The sequence below is a fragment of the Pelophylax lessonae genome (genome assembly GCF_965119305.1).
Source record: "Pelophylax lessonae genome assembly, chromosome: 9".
NCBI lineage: Eukaryota > Metazoa > Chordata > Amphibia > Anura > Ranidae > Pelophylax > Pelophylax lessonae.
Window position 1 is genome coordinate 83,715,681 of NC_138776.1, and position 14,051 is coordinate 83,729,731.

The window sequence follows — 14,051 nt, forward strand, 5'->3', positions numbered from 1 at the left end:
TTTACAAGTTAAAATCAGAAGTTTTTGCTAGAAAATTGCTTAGAACCCCCAAACATTATATATATATATATATTTGCATATTTGCAGAAACCCTAGAGAATAAAATGGTGGTCGTTGCAATATTTTATGTCACACTGTGTTTGCAAAAGCAATTTTTTGGGAAAAAGATACACTGAATGAATTAAAAGAAAAACCAAAACAGTAAAGTTAGCTGAATTGTTTTGTATATTGTGAAAGATAATGTTACACCGAGTCAAAAGATACCTAATATGTCACGCTTTAAAATTGCGCACACTCATGGAATGACAACAAACTACAGAACTTCTAATTTCCATAGGCGATGCTTTAAATTTTCTACAAGTTACCAGTTTAGAGTTACAGAGGAGGTCTAGTACTAGAATTATTGCTCCTACTCTTGCGATCGTAGCGATACGTCAGATGTGTGGTTTGAAAACCGTTTGCATTTGCAGGCACGACTTACGTATGTGTTCGCTTCTGCGCATGAACATGGTGGGATGGGGTGCTTTAAATTTATTTTTTTTTTATTTATTTCCCTTCTATTTTTTTTTAGGCCCCGTTCACATTGCAGCGACCCGACTTTGCCAGGCGACCTTACAGGTCGCGGCGCGCTGCTCGCCCCGCGACCTCGGAGCGGCCGGCACGGACTTCATAACATTGAAGTCTATGCAGGTCGCTCCGGGTCGCCCCAAAGAAGCTCCGGACCCTTTTTCTAAGTCGGAGCGACTTGTGTCGCTCCTATTAGGACGGGTCCATAGCTTCTGTATGGCAGGCGACCTGTGAGGCAACCAGGTCGCCTCACAGGTCGCCCCAGTGTGAACGGGGGCTAACTGTCTCTGTATTTTTTATCACTTTTATTGATGTCACAAGCAATGTAAAAATCCCTTGTGACAGTATTAGGCAGTGACAGGTACTCTTTATGGAGGGATTTGGGGTCTATAAGACCCCAAACCCTTACTCTGCACTTGAAAGCATTTAAAATGTCAAGATCTGCGTTTTTGAATATTTTCACATTTTTAAAACTGGCGCCTTTAAGACTCCAGGCAACCGGAAGTGACATTGTGTTGTCACTTCCGAGTTACTACATCAGGGACCCCATCAAAGCCAATTCCGGCTGGTTCAGGTCTCTGGCCAGCTGGTGAATGTGTCGGCTGGTCACTCGGGATGGGAGATGTGTCAGAAGGCGGCGGGAAGGTGGGGGGGGGACATCCTCTCCCACTGCTTATAATAACAGCCGAGTGGCTGATTAGCCGCATCAGTTGTTATTACAAGAAAGCCAAACCGTCTGCTCTAAGAAACAGTACCGGGGTCACCCTGGTACAGGCATCACCCCGTACAACCACTTGAAGGAAAATGACGTACAGGTACGTGAATTGGCAGCAAGTGGTTAATGAGTGCTTTTACACTGCTCAGCTTAGAAAAAAAAAAACATTTTGATGTGTTTTTAGCGTGTTTTCTGGTTTCCTGACTCCCAGCATGCACCTGTGAAATATGGACACGTGACTCAAAAAAACCACACCAAAAATGCAACCACATTTTTATATGTGTTTTTGATGCATTTTCTATTCATTTTAGTGGAATGCACGGCACCTGCAGCGCCGTGGTGTGAAGGGGCCAATAGGATTTACAGGGGAATAGTTTTATTGCATTGTTCCCGCATTTTTAGTAAGGTAAAAATGCAACAAAACAGCCTTAAGTGAAAAGACAGCAAAATCACTACTACATGGAATGCCCCATGCACAGAGAACTTATTTTTTTCACCTCCCCTGGACACCTATGCCCCAGGCAGTGCTGTATTTTTGCCTAGGCCAACAAGGCCCAGGCTTAGGGCAGCACTTTGTAGGGGGCAGCAAAAAAGCCACCCCCACGCCACCTGAGATTCTATTGGCCACTGGTTGCTAGAGCCGCCTCTCTCACCCCCTCTCTCTCTCTCTCTCTCACACACTCACCCCATCTCTCTCTCTCTCTCTCACCCCTCCTCTCTCTCTCCCTCTCTCTCTTTCTCCCTCTCTCACCCCCTCTCTCTCTCTTTCTCTCTCATCCCCTTCTCTCTTTCTCTCTCATCCCCCTCTCTCTCACTCTCTCATTCCCCTCTCTCACTCTCTCATTCCCCTCTCTCACTCTCTCATTCCCCTCTCTCTCTCATCCCCCTCTCTCTCTCTCTCATCCCCCCTCTCTCTCTCTCCTCATCCCCCCTCTTTCTCTCACACCCTCTCATCCCCCCTCTCTGTCATCCCCCGCTCTCCACCCCGTCTCCCTCATCCCCCCTCTTTCTCTCACACCCTCTCATCCCCCCTCTCTCTCATCCCCCGCTCTCCACCCCCTCTCTCTCATCCCCCCTCTCTCTCTCATTCCCCCCCCTCTCTCTCTCACCCCCTCTCCCTCATCCCCCCTCTTTCTCTCACACCCTCTCATCCCCCCTCTCTCTCATCCCCCGCTCTCCACCCCCTCTCTCTCATCCCCCCTCTCTCTCTCATTTCCCCCCTCTCTCTCTCACCCCCATTTCTCTCATCCCCCTTTCTTTCATCCCCCCCCCTAACCCCCTCTCTCTCTCCCTCCCTCACCCCCCTCTCTTTCTCCTTCATCCTTCTCTCTCTCCCACCCCCTCTCACCCCCCCCCCCTCTTGTGAGATCTCAGGGGTTCATGCTGGGACTTGTAGACCTTCAATTTTGGAGGAAGTCACATCCGTTAAAAAAGGAGTGAGGCAAATTTACATAGGAGGGGGGCGCCCAATTTTAGTCTTGCCTAGGGCAGCACAAAACCAAAATACACCACTGGCCCCAGGGGAGGAAAAAACCAAAGCGCACCTAAAGTTGCACTTTGCAAACACGTTTAGGCACATCAAGTGTTTGGCTGTTCATTTATTCTGGCTATTGAAATTAAAGCCTAAATGCTTGTGCACCTTTATATATTTGTATATGTTCAATAAAATTGTATTATTTTCTACATATTTAGTTTTTGTGCCTAAAAAGTCCCAATCCAGGGGAATTTCCCAATTTCTACATTTCTAAGGGATGTGGCACCATATAAGAATTCTGGTCAAGAGAAAAACCATATAAATGCTTGTGCATGTGCATGAGGCCTAATTCATGTGCCTCACTCCATAGGGAGCCATGTGTATAAAATGTGTAGAGATGGACACTTGTGTATGGGGCCATTTATGATTTTTTGCAGCTGCACGGAGGAAGTGCCACTCAAAGCAATGGGAGGGTGACAGTGCCTGCATCTATTCATATGTATTCATATGTATTAAACATGCAGCGACTGCCTGTTAAGGATTGGCCCTGGATGTAGGACGTTCATACACACAGAATAGGAACAGATGACAATGACTACTTCCAGGATACAGGACAGGAGAAGCAGTACTGTAGCCAAAACATCAAAAGAGCTAATCAGAGACTGCTACTGCCATCATACTGTGTGCAATGCTACATGTGAGGTGACTGTCCTTGAAGCAAGCAGCTGTGTAGGAAAGAGACTGAGCTGCTGCTGCATGAAGAGATCCCTGCCATAGCTGACCACAATCAGGTATGAACTCAGAGAACCAAAAAGACTGAGAACCTTCTCCCTGGGAGGGTGTAATTTGGATGCCTGGTGAGATCAGAATGTACTAGAGTTGAGAAAACACCTACCACTTGTAGGGAAGGAAAAAAAAAACTGGCTCATCAGGATTGAAAGAGAGAGATCATCAGCAACTTTTGTCCCAGTCTGACTTGAATTGGATTTTTACTGAATGAGAGCACATGTCAGAGCTCCAGGAGAGGGCACCCTGGATTTGGTAAGAGACTAAAATCATAGAAATGAATCTGTTGTCTGTTGGAAACTGTTGTGTTTTTGTCAGGGGCCAGTCAGTAACTAGCCAGTGGGATACAAATGGAACTGTATAGCAAGGTTGGACTGTCTTTATCTACTGCTGCTAGGTATAGGCAGTTCAGTCCTGTTAATTACTGTTAGTCAGAATACTACAGGTGTATAACCATATCTTTCAGAGTAAAATGATTGTCTTCTTGATTGTTTGTACACTTGCTAATTATCTCTGCTTTTAGGCTATGCTTGGCCTCAGGGCTGTCTTTAACACAGGGCAAAAGGGCCCAGTCATTGTTGTGGGGCCCAAAGCAGCTGCCCCTTGAGCCTGCACTGTCTGCAAATAGTTGATAAGTGGATTCGGGAGGTTCCAGGCAAATACAAAAACTTGATGGATATGGTACATACATGAGGATTGATCGCCCATAATCCATTTACATTGGAGAGTGTAAATCTGTCTAATCAGATAAGAGTGGAGTACACGATCTGGTCAGCCGTTTGAGGGGCTTATTGGAAATACTTGAAAAGCTGGTTACCCCTGTAGGGGTGCCACCCTCTGGTGAGTGTGGGAAATGATAAGAGGGGAGCACTGATTTCCTCACCCAGCACCCACATTTTTTCGGATCACCCCGTGACCCACCTCTTTTTCCACCCTCCTTGGACTTTTATCCACTTATTTATGGACTTTTTATTGGATGTCTTTTTATATTTGATATATTTTACCAATCTTTATTGAAGTCTTAGAACATATTGCCCATATATTTTAATTTTATCTATTCACTTTTTTTCACTTATTCATTTATATATTTTTCTCTTGAGATCACCTTAATTGATCACTTCTAGCATATTGGCTAGCCTTCACGTATACCGTATTTTTGATCACTATATATCTTAATTTGTCTATCAATTGGTATATGTACCATTCACTTTTTAAATGGTCACCTTTCAATACTAAGATTCATTTATACCTATAAGGTCACTGTCACCAATTTGCACCTATATATTACTGTATTATTTATCATTAATATTTATTATTGGAAATTTGTTTATTATATCATATTTTTGGAATACTGGTTTAGCATATGATACACTTATTTATTTATTTACAAGGTCACAATATTTGCACATATATATTTATTAATATTTATTATTGGGCATTTGAGCATTGCACTACATACTAAACTTTCAAAATATTGGTTTATTATATTCATACACACCCTAACCTTTTCCCTTTACTTATTGTGTAATTATATTTGGCAGCGCCAATTACCTCCCCACTCACCATACAGAGTCCTTGGCCTGCTTGGCGGGACCTGGCTGTGAATTAGGGCTGCTAACATGTGCATGGGTAGCAAGTTGTTAAAGGGCATAAAAGCTAGGGGGGAAAACTCTGTGGTTCCTCCTTCCTTTGGTGCTCTAGTCTTAAAAATGTTTTGCTTAATGGTTATTCCAGCCTTAGGAGTAGCAGACACCGCCTTGCCCCTATCATTGACCACCTTGCAAGAGGGCACCCTTTTTTTTTTGCAGTTTCTTTGGGAATAGGGACAATCTCCTCTGCATACTTGAAAGCCTGCCCAACTTTCCAACTTTATTAAATGTTTGAGGGCAAAATTGAATCTATAGGCTCTTGAATGTAATGGAGTAATTCCCTTTAACCACTGATCATCTCCTACACGCTACTTATAGAGCAGGAATAGCAATCTATTCCTTATTATATCAAGTAATGGTAATGGAAGTTGTGTAGACTTTTCCACAATGTTTTGGTTTACTAACAGATGAAAGTATGAAGACGAGCTAACTACAGAGTGTGACTCTCATCTTACATTCATAGGTTGGAGAGAAGATGGTCAACAGGTGCCAGAACCCGACTGGCCTGTGAAAGTTTAGAGGTAAAGGTTTGGAATGGATTTGGGTATTTACTAAACAATTGCTTAATTTGCCCCAACCATCTATGTACATTTGAAAATGCAGGAGAACTGCAATAAAACATTTTTTTGTAATTATTTTATTTATCAAAAAGTTGCATTGTACAATCATTTGCAAGAATGTTAAGCAGTAAAGTTACACAGAGAGCCTTGCAACAAAGTAAGTAACAAAACAATACAATGAGCAGAGCATAAATAAGCATACAGAGTACTGCAGTCTTCAAGTTGTTCAACTTCCGACGGAACTTAAAAGTCAAATAAGATGCATCAGGAGGATCCTCCAACACACACTTATGGGCTCTAAAAATGCAACCAAACATAATAAGTGCTGGGGTAGACAGAAACACCCCGGTGTCAAGTGTGACCCAGTGAAGGGATGTAAGGAATAAACAATGTACAGTGACAAAGAACTGCAGATGACATGCCCCCAAACTGGATGGGGGATATGGGAAAGGTGGGGGGAGCAAACCAAAGGTATGAAAAAGGGGGGGACAAAAGGTCACAGGAAGGATAGGCAGGAACAAAGGAAGATATAGGATCCAGGTACCAAGACAGCAGTGAATGGAAAAGCAGTGAATGGAAACAAGAAGAAGTTATAAGCACAGACGCTCTTACCTCGAGCATGACAGCAAGAGCTTCCAAGCGATCAACCAGGTTGCGAAACCTCCTGCAGGTAGGCATCCATAAACAAAAAGTATTGCCAAGGCCTCCATGTGTCACAAAATGTCTCCTCCCAGTTGTGCAAGGTAGCCGTAAAATCTTCCATGTCTCTGAGCTTGTTGACTTTAGAAAACCAGAGGGACTTTGAGGGCGGATTCACAGACCTTCAAAATAAAGGAATGCACACCTTGGTCCGGTTTCATAGCTGGAGTGTAAAGGGGCCTTATATGTCTTCATAGGTCACTCCAATAGATGCAGCAGACATCCCGCAGGGTTCCCCTCTAAGTCGACATCGGTCAATTGTTTGAGGATACCAGTCACCTCTTGCCAGAATGATCTAATCTTCAGACAGGCCCAGAAAATGTTCAGCATTGTGCCGCCTTCAGCACCCCACCACAAGCACATGCTAGGTACCTGTAGAAAAATACGCTGCAAGGCGATGGGTACCTTATATCACCTGGTCAAGATCTTCTAGCTAGTCTCTTGGACTTTGGTAGCAATTCTGTGTAAAGTGACAGATTTTCTCTTTCTGTGAATCAGTAAATTGTATATCAAGATTGGATTTTTATTTGGAAAAAAAAAAACAGGAACAAAAACCTCCGCTGGTCAGATCAGGGCAGCATAGATAGGGGAAAAGCAGTGGTGGGTCGGTTCCCCCCTATGGCAAATGCTTTCCAGCTCTGTGAGCTGACGTTAGATACCAGGGGATCGAGAAAGCTGGCAAAGAAAACGGCGAAGCTGGAGACTGCAATACATTTTTTACAAAATGTTTATCTAGTTACAGAGGAAGGAAATCTGGATAAAATTTACCAAGCAGTGCCTGAGGGCTGTTGGAGGGGCTGTGGTCAGAGGGGCAATTATTTACACCTATTGCCTTCCTATAAAGCTTTTATGGAATGTTGAATCTGATTGAGAAGGTTATACTGAAAACTTGGAAAAGCTTGATCCCCCTGACATGGAAGACTCCTAGAGTTCCTACTATGAGGGAATGTGCTAAAGGTCCACGCAATCATTGAGGCTCAAGAGTGTAATGAGAAAACGATGACCACTTCTACCAAATATGAGCAGTGTGGAATAACTTTTATTTCCTCTGACACACACACAGACAATTACTGTCACAATAACCATGTGTGAACATCTTTGAAACCTCATGTTTTTTGTTTATTTGAAACAATGCTTATGGGTAGTAGGAGAGTGGCAATTGGTGTTAAAAGTTTCCAGTTTTTTCTTCTGTTCTTTCTTCTCTGGCCCTACCCCCCAGTCATTTTTTTCATCTTCTGTTTTCTCCTGTGCTCCATTGTCCAAAAGATGTTAGTCAGTACAAGGAGGTTGTACACATTGGTGCGATCTGTATGGTGGGGATGTTTCCCCATATGGTAACGTCACTAAAGAGTCTATTTATGAAAAATTATCTATTTCTCTACGCAAATGTCTTAAAGCGGAGTTCTGGCCTCAAATACCCTTTTTAACTAAAAATACCCCTATAATACTAATCCATTGCCCTTTACAGAACCGCTATTCTCATACTTACAAGGTGTACAGTATTGAATTTTAGTCAAAATCTTACTTTTAAAAACGCTGTCTGGGCGCTGCCATCTTGGATGTGGGCATCTGAAGCCGCAGTGTAATCTGCTGTGTCTTTCTTCCTGATTCCAGGGAGTGTCCTGGGAGTTCTTCCTGATTCCAGCCTCCTGGGAGTGATGACAAACCACTCCCAGGATGCAATGCAAAGGCGGAAGTGATGTCAGTGGCCGTGGCCACATAGGGGGGCGAAGGAGAAAGTACAATCAAAAATGCCCTGAAAATAAGGTAAAGGACCCCTGAAAAAAAATTGAAAATGCCCAATTGTTGATCAGCATAGCGAGCACTCCAGGAATCACTAAAGTTGCAAAATAGGCTGGAACTCCTCTTTAAGCAATCGCTCAGCTATGATCATAGGCTCCATCTAGTGGCCATAGTGTGGTATTTTTGTGAAATATCTCAATCAGGAAAATACAACATTATGGCCATTAGATGGAGATGGTGATCATAGGAAATAAACATATTGGGCAAACTACAGGATTACTTGTGACAGCTGAGCAAATGTTTGAGACCTTCGCACAGCATTTTTTTTTTATAAAATAGAACACATACAGTATGTGTAGCAGTTTTATGTACCCTTTCTGTTCTTCCTGTTTTTACTGTATGTCAATACATAATGTGCCATTGCAAAAATAAGGATTTTATTTAAAAAAAAAAAAAACTTGTTCTGGTAACTTTTTGTTTAGTAACTTGATCTACTAGGTATTAGGCATATCCTGCTTTGTGAATAGGAACGGACTACTTCCGTAATCCCTTTTTAATTCCTTTATGGTCAGAAGGATCATAAGGTCACTACAATTAATAGAATGTATTTTCTTATCTGCCATAAGAGTAAATATAAGCTCAGCATTCCCTTCAACTCATGGACAGCAATAATATTATCTTTCCCACTGATGATAATTATATTTACATAGTTATACAGTCAGCACTACAGTCATACAGTTATACACTCAGCAAGGCAAAAAAAGGCACATGACCATTGAATTTAATCATAAAAAAGATACACGGTAAATATTCTAGAATATGTACATTTACAGCTATATCTATCTGATGTGTATTTATGTCACTACAGTCACGTTTGCATGACCAATTGCTCCCCGATATAAAACTATTATTTTTGTTTAGTATTTTAGGCACATTTTTAGAATACATTTAGAAACCCTGTGCAGAGGTGGTCAAAAATTCATAAGCATACATTAAGGCTGGGTTCACACTATTGCGAATTGGATGCGGGTTTCCCCCGCATCTAATTGGCATGTCAGGAGATTGCTAACAGTTCTCTATTCACATATCTCCAGAGCGGAGTCCTGTGCATCATCTGATCCATTTCAGGTCCGAATTCAGTCAAAAATTTGAAATGAAATTGGACCTGAATCAGTGAACAGGGATGCAACGGACCCCCTGCAGTAAGCTGCTCCGTGCGGCAGTGTGACCCCAGCCTAAGGCCTCATACACACAGAGCTTATAAAATGCTGCCTTTAAATGTGTTTTTTTTCCAGCCTGTAAAAGCACCTCTATGTAAGCCCTTGGTGTCCATACACACATAGGGATATACAGGTGTGTTAGAAGAGCAGAGTTTAAAGGCTGAAAAAATCCCCACCAAAGCACTTTCAGAAGAGCATAAAAACGCAAAATGCGTCTAAACCCATAACAGTGTCTAGTGTTTAAGCGTGAATGCATTCCAATAGCCGGAATAAAATAATATTCTAGCCAATAGAATGCAGTATTGCTCAACCGCTAGACGCACCTAAATGCGTGAACAATATGTGACTTTTAGAGTCAATATGTTTTTTAGGTAGCATTTCCATGGCAGGAGTTCTGGGGTTCAGAGGGGCTTTTATAGACACCCTGTGTGCATGGGGCCTTACAATTCTATCACATCCTGTACATACATCACATCTTATTGCAAGTTTGTCATCCATAGCTGGATCTAGGCTGGGCTGTTCCCCTCCAGATATCAGTTACACCCCCCCTAAAGCCCCCCCCCCCCCAGATCCAGCCATGGATGACTACCTTGCAATAAGATGTGATGTATGTACAGGATGTGACAGAAGTGTAAGCCCCCCCTCCACCCTGGATGCTCTGCCTGGCCACTGAGCTCCTTTCTCATCCAGGTGTGTAGCCAGCTACTGCATCTACAGTGCCGTTCCTACTTGGGAATTTCACAGGTCAGAACTGCAACATAGCAGCCTGCTCCACACTGTGCACATCATGGCTGTGTGTAGTGAGGGAAGGAGGAGCCGTGTGCTGTGCTGGGAAAGGAGCTCTACCGGTGTCCTGCCCTAGATAATCCCTGTTCTCTGCCTCTCCAGCGGTGAACCCTGTCCTCTGCCTCCCCAGCAGTGATCTCTGTCTTCTGCCCTGCCAGAGGTGATGCCTGTCCTCTACCCTGCCAGCGGTGATTGCTGTCCTCTGCCCTGCCAGCGGTGATGCCTGTCCTCTGCCCTGCCAGCAGTGTGCCCTTCTCTTGTTTTCATTGTCTTTTAGTACTTTTGGATGCCCATGGTCCTGAGAGGGCAGCACTGTCAACAAAGCTTAAGGCACATATATTTTCTCATTGAGCACAGCACCTGGGCACAGGAGAGTAACTTTTTAGGATGCCCTGCCAGTGGTGATGCCTGTCCTCTGCCCTGCCAGTGGTGATTCCTCTCCTCTACCGTATTGCCTCTACATTGATGATCCCTTTACTTCTGACTCTCCAGTTGTAAATCCTGTCCTCTCCCTCCCCAGTGGTGATTCCTATCCTCTCCCTCTCCAGTGGTGATCCCTGTCCTCTGCCCTGCCAGTAATGATCCCTGTCCTCTGCTTCTCAAACGGTGAGCCTGGGCCTCTGCCCTGCCAGCAGGGACCCCTGGCCTCTGCCCTGCCAGCAGAGACCCCTGTCCTTGGCTCTGGTGACCCTGGTCCACTGCCCTACTTATGTCCTGTACACTGCCCTACCAATTTCTGTACAACCCCCTGCTGACCTTTCATCCTTTGCCCTGCTGATCCCCCATACACAGCCCTGCTGCCCCCTGTCCTAAAAATCATTAGCCTTTGTACACTGTCCTGCAAACAGCTGACACTGTCCTCTGCCCTGCTGACCTCCCATCTTCTGTCCCCCTGACATTTTTTACTGAACCCCAATATCAGACAGGCTAGATTTGGCTCTGTTGCCATCTACACAGTGTCTATCTGTATTGAGGTATTGTGTATTCCGATACAGCTTTTTCTATGCAATCTACTATAATGCCCTGAACATTGTTAATGCTCATATCTGGACTAACCAAATATTGAATAACTACAAGAGGCTTGTATATTCCTACTTAAATCTTGGTGTACTTTGCAGACTTCTTTTAGATCTTTGCAGTAATTTAGCATGAAACAACTCCTTTTCTTTGCCTCTTGCAGGAGCTTCCTGTAATAAAGACCCGTCACTGCTGCTCTCTCTTCTTCTCTAGAGTGACTGGTCTTGTCTCCGCCCCCTCCTGTAGTTTTCTGCAGGAAGCCTGTAAGAGGAGGAATTGGTCCCTCCCATAGCTCTGCTCTCTGCACAGGATATGTACAACACAAAGATGATGTCACCACTACTTACAAGATTCAAGAGTTTGTGGGGGTGGGGTGTTGTAAAACCTAACATGGATGTGGTCTAACAGGGTATGATCCTGAAATGTAGAGCATAATGGAATCCTACTTAAATGGGACTTTAAATATACTACTAGTGACCACCAAATTTAATACCATCCAACTTGTATAAAAATTGACAATTTTATTGAATATTCAATAAAATTGTATATACGTTGGATAGCATTATATTTGGTGGTCACCAGTGGTATATTTAAAGTCCCATTCAACTAGGATTCCATTATGCTTTATGTACAAGATATTGCCTAGGCTGCCAAAGGCATTTGTTGCATACAAAGTTGATTTGTTTTCTTTGTAGCTAAGGAGGAATATATTTAAATGGAAGTTTGTTTGTTTTTTTGCCCAGAGTTCAGCTTTAAACAGTCCAATGTACTAGTGATCCTTTGCCAAGGGGCCTATTACTATTACTTTTCCCCTTTACTGTCCATCTTATAGACCTACCTCCTCCTTGGTGCCATGCTGCAGCATCCTGGATTGTACAGTCAGTGTGCACAAAGCCTGATTAGCCAATATCTGTGGGAGGATGAGGAAGTTGTATTTCTTATATAGTTTTCATGGGACTTTACACACCATGAACACTCATCATACCATAACAACATACCCAAATAATAAAGTAAACACTTCAAGGATTGTGGAAAATGTTTAGGTCATGACCCCTTTATTGGGTTTAAATACCTTTTAATTATGAAAAAAACATTAAAAGAGAACTGCGGAGCAGATGGAAACCGCTAATTAGCCACACACATTGGCTGCTGACTTGTCTCATAATAGCGAGAAGACTGATATTAAAACATTGGATGGATACATCTCCCCCAACTCTTACAGAGTTGACGACTGATTTGCATCATCTCCGTGATGTAGAAGCCACGGGTATGCACCTTCACCCTACAAACACTGTCACCCGCTTCACCAAGAAATGGTCTAACTTCCCTCCCAGGAATGTGGTTCTTCCAATAGCTTCAACCTAAGACCCATTAAACCACTATCTGCAAGTAAATGTGATTGAGGATAGCACTTTGTTTCACGGCTAGTTAATGTACTTACCCAAAAAACCAAGTGCTATCACTGATACCTCTGAAAGTGTCTCTTATGTTTACCTTTTAATGTCTGCCTATGTGACGCACAGTCTCCCTCATATCCCGGTAACTCACCTGCAGTGTATGGTAACAGAACTCTGATACATGTCGTAACCTTCTTGATGTTGACCTTTACCTCTATTTATCCTTTACATGAATCCATCCTTCCCCTCACTCCTCTCCGCTTTTTCCTCCTCACCCCCCCCCCTCCCCTTCCTACAACCCTCTCTTTCCCATCTGCTCCCCCCTTCCTACTCCCCCTTTGCCCTACCTCCCCCCCCCCTTTGCTCTCATTGAAAATCTCACACCATCTCGCAGTTTATCTCCAATCAGTTATACGCTACGAAGTTCCTCGCAAATCTCTTCAGTCTGAATGTGAACAATATACCGGTCACAATTGCTTTTATGTAACTGTTCTCTTTTTTTGTGGTTCTATTTCTTGAAAATGTTTGTAAATGAGTTTTGAACTTCAATAAAATGTTCTTAAAAAAAAAAGAGAACTGCGGGAATGTTAAAGGAAAAAAAAAAAGCAACCATGAGCTCAGCTGCTGGCAATGGCCAGCAGTGCCCAACCAAATCCTCTACATTCAAAAATATTAACCGCAAGTGTATACTTTATTGAGTTGAGAATGATCATATCCAAAAATAAATCAAACTCATAGACATAAAATATTGTGCAAAATTAAAATAGTGAATCAAACATAAACGTCCCAATTAATTAAATACAAAAACTGCGCGCAATGACAAAAATATAATGACATATATATCTATAGTTTGTGCGATATTTATAGCTAGTGGGATCGCCACACACACTATTGAGAGTACGCCAAGTGATGATTCAAAAAACATATTTAAGTGCAGCTTCTTTTCTGTGCATGCAACCAGTACGTCTCCTCAAGGTGCTCCCCCCCATCAGGAATAATCTCACCTGGGGTGGTGCGACCGCCACAATTAAGTAGGGTCAAAAATCCCTTTTTATCCTTTTAATGGCTACATCCAGCTCCTCCAGTCTCCTCTGTAATCTCCTTAGTAGGGGTTATGACAGTCCAGATGACATATGTACAAAATATAGAAAGAGACCAATGGTGCTTATACCCTTTTAAAAACAATTTATTAACAAAGCCAAGCTCACTCTTTACTGGTGCTTCCAGTGCACTAGACTAATATAAGCAAAGCAGTATATTCCGTTCCTGGGATTATTCTTTCGGTCTAAGCAAACAGCCTTCTGACACTCTCTAGTCCTCAGCTCCATGCTGATTTCTGGTGCAGTCACCGTCCTGGCCCCTCTCCTACGCGTGTCGACACAGGGTCATGTGTCCTCCTCAGGAGAATTTCGAAATTGAAAAGGGCATAAGCACCATT